At 39.7% G+C, this 6,724-nt stretch overlaps 1 long non-coding RNA gene across 1 annotated transcript; it reads right to left on the minus strand.

Moving 5' to 3' along the window:
* Positions 1-1,158: 1,158 nt before the first annotated feature.
* Positions 1,159-6,043, minus strand: LOC136708075 (uncharacterized). Its single transcript, XR_010804311.1, has 3 exons — positions 5,931-6,043; positions 1,623-1,672; positions 1,159-1,456 (listed from the first exon to the last, which is right to left on the minus strand). It is a non-coding gene; the product is annotated as an uncharacterized lncRNA (long non-coding RNA).
* Positions 6,044-6,724: the final 681 nt, after the last annotated feature.

Here is a 6,724-nt window from a genome sequence, read left to right on the forward strand (position 1 = left end):
ACAGTAGAGACACGTTCTCTGGAGTTACGAATCAAACTTATCCATTTGGCAATTTGCTGGACGAGCCAGACCCATGCAGTGGAAAACAACATTAGTTCCAGTGAAAGGAACCCTTAATGCTTCACCATACCAAGAGATTTTGGACTATTTCATGCTCCCAACTTTGTGAGCACAGTTTGAGGATGGCCCCTTCCTGTTCCATCATGACTGTGCACCAGTGCACAAAGCAAGGTCCATAAAGACATGAATGAACGAGTTTGGTGTGGAAGAACTCAACTGGCCTCCGCAGAGTCCTGACCTTAACTCACACAACTTTGGGATGAATTAGAGCGCAGACTACAAGCCAGGCCTTTTCATCCAACATTAGTGTCTGACCTCACATATTTCCATAAACACACTCCTAAACCTTGTGGAAAGCCTTTGCAGAAGAGTAAAAGCTGTTATAGCTGCAAAGGGTGGGCCGACATATTAAACCCTATGGATTAAGAATAGGATGTCACTCAAGTTAATATGCATGCAAAGGCAGACGAGTGAAGACTTATGGCAAAATAGTGCATTTCTCCAATATCTTTAAGTACTGTTAAGATTACCAAGGAAAGCATTAAGTGTTGTATATTTGATTATGACAATTTGCATGTTTATTTTGAGCACCAGTTTTAGAATTATTTATCCTTTGACATTCTACTTACCACATAATATTTTTCAATTTCCTCAAATATATAGATCTTATATAATATATAGATCTGTGGATTCTACCCTGTGGTTTGCAGATTGATAGAAAAGTAAATATTATTTTACCACCACTCTTTATCTATATTAAATCGTATTAATATCCGCATTCCTTATTTATTTTCACTTTCTGGTAATTGTGTTAAATGTTTGCACTGTATCTCATAGGAAATGACTGACAGTTATTAATGACTAGTTGCAGATTGGCTGTCTGTTCCTGAAGGGCTTGATGAGTCTCACAGAGCATTCCATTCCTGAGTAGTCAGTGACTTCAGGCGTGAATGAAAGACAGAACTTTAATTTTAGTGGTGCATTCTCACACTCTGTTCTGGGAAACTGTTAGCAGAATGTCAAACTTACTGACATCTTACTTACTGAATTTCTACCATTGTGACTAACATACACTGGTATTTCACAGCAACTGTCAGTTTCAATGTATGGACATTCCTGAATGACAGCATTACATCATACATGACAGCAGTGCAGTTACATATATAACTATTATCACTGCACGTGGAGCAGTCACACTCGAGCTGTTAGTGGACAACAACGATATGATAGTTGGGAAATGGTGTTCTCTCATTTGTTTATATTCGGAAGCTCTGCATATTTTAATGTGGAACGGAATGTTTGAAAACAACTGTTATTTATACAGAATGTGTGAGTGTTTGACGCCTCCAGGGTGTGTTCTCGCCTTGCACCCAGTGATTCCTGGTATGCTCCAGCCCTGCAGTGGAGCAAATAGGCAATGAATTAATTAATGTTGTTTGAAATGTAACTTGTCTGTACATTTCGTACATTGTTTGAATTACCACAGAAACTTTGCACCTTGAGTTGTTTAGTTTTGTAGCATTTTAGGTTTGTGTTTACTTTCATGTGGTAGGTGCTCTTACCATTTTAGGTTCAGTTCCATCTCCAGCAAAAATAAGTCAATGTTGCCCACCTATAGAGAAGGAATAGAGTAATATCATCATCTAGGAGCATGCTTTTCAACACTGGGGCTTCATAAACACACTAGTTTCAAGCATGCCAAGAGACCGGAGAGCAGCAAATGGTGAGGAAACATTTGAATTTTATTAAAACTATTTTTGGATTAAAATCATGAATGTTGCCTTTAACTTATATTAGAGAATAGGCATAAGACTGTAGATATCTGCCCAACTGATGTTTATTCTAAAGAACTGTGGTCTCAGAAGACTTTATCCTAAATGCTGGAGCGTGGCTGTGAAGATACTGTGGTGTGGGAGGGGGCACAATAGAGCTTCATGTGTTCCTGCTTTGCGTCCAATGATTACAGGTAGGCTTCGAACCCACTGCAACACTGAGGAGGGTAGAGCAGTTTCAGAAGATCAGTGAAGGAATGACTGTACTGACTGATCACAAATGCCACTTCAACTCATCAATCACAAAAACTGGAAGGTGCTCCAGTGCTTTAGAAAACATTTCCACCCTGGGAGCCAACCCTTGGCATTGGACAAGGTGACCTTAACCCGTATCATCCACAGAGAATCTATTCTATTAGTAGCGCATTCTGTAGAGATTATACAAGCTGTGCTTGCACATCTGAACACCAGTATTAGCAGTGAATGCACCTTAAAGTAGATACATTCAGTAATTAAAAGGGATGTCAAGATAGTTTAAAGCATGTGATGTAGTTATGCTGCTGTAGCTATGTGTAATAATTAGAAAGCCCTCTCTGGTCCATTGTGAAGGGGAAGGCAGGCAGCATTGGCTGCCTTTTCGGAAATGGGGTCCCACAAGGGCAGAAGTGAGCACACTCAGTAGCAGAGAAGGGCAAAGGGCAGACGGTCATCTAATTGAGCAGAATAACCTCTGCTTTAGAGTGCGTCTCCTGAGGCGTGAGGCTGTTTGGAGGGAACTTTCATCTCGGACACAGAGGCAGTTAGCCTGGGCTTTTGTTGAACGCTTTGTGGATCAGACACACTCATCCATCGCACATTCCACAGCCATAATATCAGCCTGGCTCTCTCACACGGACCTGGCTTTGACTCCCTTGAAGCACTACAGACTCCTGCTTCTCTCTTGCCACCGCTATTGTTTCTTTACTACATTTATTTAAGGCTTAGACCACTGCATTTTTGTCTGGGGGGAGTAGCCATGGTTAAACGTGCATCTGTATATAGCACGTCTGTGGAACAGAGCTCAGAATAACCTTCATGGTCCTAGACTTTGTCTTTGGCTTTTCTACACCATGCTGATGCTGTTCTAAAGTGGATGAGACCCGCCAGATCAAAGCCTTCCATTTCTGCATTTCTCTTCTGGGTGGAGAGCAAGAAAATATTGCCCATTTTACTTCACCACAATGGCCAAGGTTAGAAGCACAGGAGAACAACTTAATCATTTTATCATGGAAAGAAAAATATGTTGCCCAGAAAGAAATAGCTGCCTTGAAATTCATCCTGGACACTTCACAAATGTGCATTTTAACCTGACAGACTAAGCCATCAAGAAATATGAATCAAGTCAGTCACATTCGCAAGAGTACATTTCTTCGTTCATTCATCTTCTGTAACATCTACTGTTCATCCTCTTCAGGGCTGCGGTGGGTTTAGAGTGGGTGCATTGGGTGCAAGGCAGGAGCACAACTAGGACACATGGGATGCCCGTCCATAACAGGGAATCACATATTCACCCTGTCACTCACACACTCACAAAAGTGAGCAATTTCACAAGGCCAATTCACCTACCAATGTGTGTTTTTAGACTGTGGGAGGAAGCCAAAACACACGGAGGAAACCCACACAGAAACAGGAAGAACACAAAAAACTCTCCACAGATAGTATTTAACGTTACACTTATATGGCGCCTTTCTAGAAACCAAAGGACGCTTTACAATCAACACTCAATGTTCAATCCACACACACACTGGCGAGAAGCAGCAGCCAAACGCGCAAAGCATACTCTCGACCAGGAACGACCGTCGGGCACTAGGGTCTCACCCAGGATAGAGCACCAATCCATATCTGGGCACACACACATACAGACATTCATTCACATATCAGGACAGTTATGAGAGAAGCCAATTCACCTAACATCCATGTTTTTTGGACTGTGGGAGGAAACCGGAGACCCCCGGAGGAAACCCAATAAGACACGGGGAGAACATGGAAATTCCACTCAAATGGGACTTGAACCCAAGATCTCAGAGCTGAGAGGCGAATGTGCTATTATGTATTATGATATATATTAAACAAATAAAAGAGGTTTGGGGCTATTTATTTGCATTTATTAAGCATTCGTGTGTACATTTGCAGCAATTCCTGTTAGCAATGTTAAAGGAGAAATCTGTAGTATATTTACTGTAATTTGTCAAAATGTCCAGGGTGTGTGATCATAGATTAAGTAAACAGTCAAAACTAAAACACTGCTGCATTGCTAAAGCAGTATATTCTCCTTGAGAACTGCCCGGTCCACAGCAGAGCTCATATATCCCGACCTCTGTCCAATCATTTTACAGTCCACCGTTTGGCCATGTCCCATAGCCATGAAATGACAAAGTGAACATAGTTAATGTTATATTTTTCCGGACCCAAAAGACCCATTGCCCTTCTAAAAATCTCCATGACCAGAGACGGAGTAAAAGGTCATAGGAAACATTGGCCTTATGTTTGAAAATTGGAGGCAGTTTAGAAGCAGAAACACTACAGAACAGAACCAAAGTGGGTTAATTTTCTCCTGAACAGGTAACAGCAAATCATTTCTGAAAAAAGTATATTAGTACAGACGTTACATTAAAAGAACACCATAGGTTGTGTGTTTTATATAAAGAAAGTGAGGCATAGCGAAGTTTGAAAGGCGTCAGGACTGTTTTGTGTATTTTATACGAAGAAGGTGAATAAGAACATGATCGAAAAGTGTAAATACCGTTGTATTGATGAAATTGATGCAGATTCGTGTGTGTTTTTCTGTGGTGTGTTTGTGTTTAAACAAATTAAATAGTAAGAATTGTATTTGAAAAGCCTCGTATATTCACCTATTTAAGGTGGAATGGAGAAATCAAGCTTGGTAGTACACAGCATATATATCTTTCAAATATAAATATGTCTTTCTAACTCCGTCCCCTAATTTCTGCCACTGCCATATATGGTGCAATTCCGCTCTCGCTCTCTTCGCATTGGGTAAAGCAATAAAACATAATTTCAAGACTTAGTAGGGCATTTAAACATCAGTCTTGCATGAAATCACATATCTAAACAATATTTAAGTATCTCTAACAGTGTTGTAATTCTTTGTGTGCAAAACTGCATGTGGAACACAACACATTTCCATTTTGCGACAGATATTTTCCTCAGTGTAAAGGTTAGCTTACCGGTTAGCTTCCTTTTCTCTGAGGGGAAAATCTACCGCCATTTTAGTCCTTACACGTAGAGTACGGATACCAACACAGGACAAACGTAATCTCATTGTGAATCTCTCAAAACCACTGAATGTGGTAGCAACTGTCACAAGCAGGGGATGTGGATTAGGTTAAGGGGCACCAATAATCTTAGCAGTATTGGCACCTACTTAAACAAAAGCGTTATTATCTGAAAACATATTTTCTTTCAAAGTCAAGCAAGTCTTGGACATTAATCTACACATATTTGAATCCTGAAAAATGTTGATTTGAGTGAGTAAAGTACTTCTATTTATTTACAGTTAGCTAAGATTTCCAATATTGTAATTAAAGTGGCCGGAACTTGGGGTAATTACAAGCGTTTCTCTAGATTTTTTAGTGAAATCATGTGCACTTGGTCGTCTGATTTAAATTGATAAAATTGGAAATGAGAAGTGTTTCAAAACAAGTTTTGTCTGTAAACCTAGTGCTAGCTTTAGCTTCGCATAGCTGTTTAAGGTGGAAATGAGTATTCAATAACAAGCTGAAAAAAAGCAAATAAACGGACACATTTAATGTGGAACTAAATGCTTGAATATGAAAATACGAATAATACATTTGGTTTGTGTGATTTAAATAAAGTGGAATAACAGTTGCTTTAAAAAGTTTCAAAAGCTATAGCGCTAGCTTCAGCTCTTAAGGTGGAACAGAGAATTCAAGAACCTGACGAATAACGACAATTCGTAAACGGACACTCGTAGTGATAAAGTGGAACGAAATGTTTGACTACAAAAATTGTGGGTAAGAAGATCTGCTTCCTAAACAATATTTATGTTGGAAGGAAACATCGAAAAGTAACACCAACCTTATCTAGTCGAAATATTTAATGTGGATTTTTGACAGTAAAGGCTTGTAAATGCAGGGAAATGGCAGCCGCATGTTGACTTTTTGCATGGGTAAGGTGACCAACGTCCGGGATTTTGTTTTTCTAGAGCTTACATAGAATTTCAACAAGCGTTTCGTTCAGAAACTAGTCCCGCCCTCCCCTACTCCGTTTGGTTCGCTTGACTGAGATGGGGGCGTGGTGAAGTAGCCTAAAATCTTCGGATTGGACGGTCTGACTGTAGCGCTACCGTAATTGGTTGATTATTACTATTACGGCTTCTTAGCTATTAAACTCGTCTCAGTTTTCGTTCAGTTTTCCTCAAACTGGCAACCTGTTCGGGCTTCACTTCTGGGCAGGAGGCAGACAGCTCTCTCCGCTGTTTGAAACTGTATTACAGCTCCTATTTTAAAAACTTGGTGTCAATATTACAGATTACAGCTCCTTTAAATCCAGCACTATTTTGTCCTCCATAGCTTATAATCACCTCATGTAAACAAAGGAGATGCACATTCTTGAGATTACAAGCCCAAAACTCTGAATTTCTTGTATACATGACAACATCTGAGTTTATGAATTTCTTTACAGTGGATGGAGTTTTCCAAAAGTTCATATTTCATAAAAGTTTTTTATTGAAGGCCAAGACTCGTCAAAAAAAAAAAAACTTTCTGTTTTGAATTAAACTCATGAATGTGTGAATTTATGCTTGTTCCTCTAAATGATATAGAGCCACAGTTTGCCTTCACAGCCGCGAGGTATGAGAAACTCTTATTCTC

This window comes from Hoplias malabaricus, chromosome 10 (genome assembly GCF_029633855.1).
Source record: "Hoplias malabaricus isolate fHopMal1 chromosome 10, fHopMal1.hap1, whole genome shotgun sequence".
NCBI classification, from domain to species: Eukaryota; Metazoa; Chordata; class Actinopteri; order Characiformes; family Erythrinidae; genus Hoplias; species Hoplias malabaricus.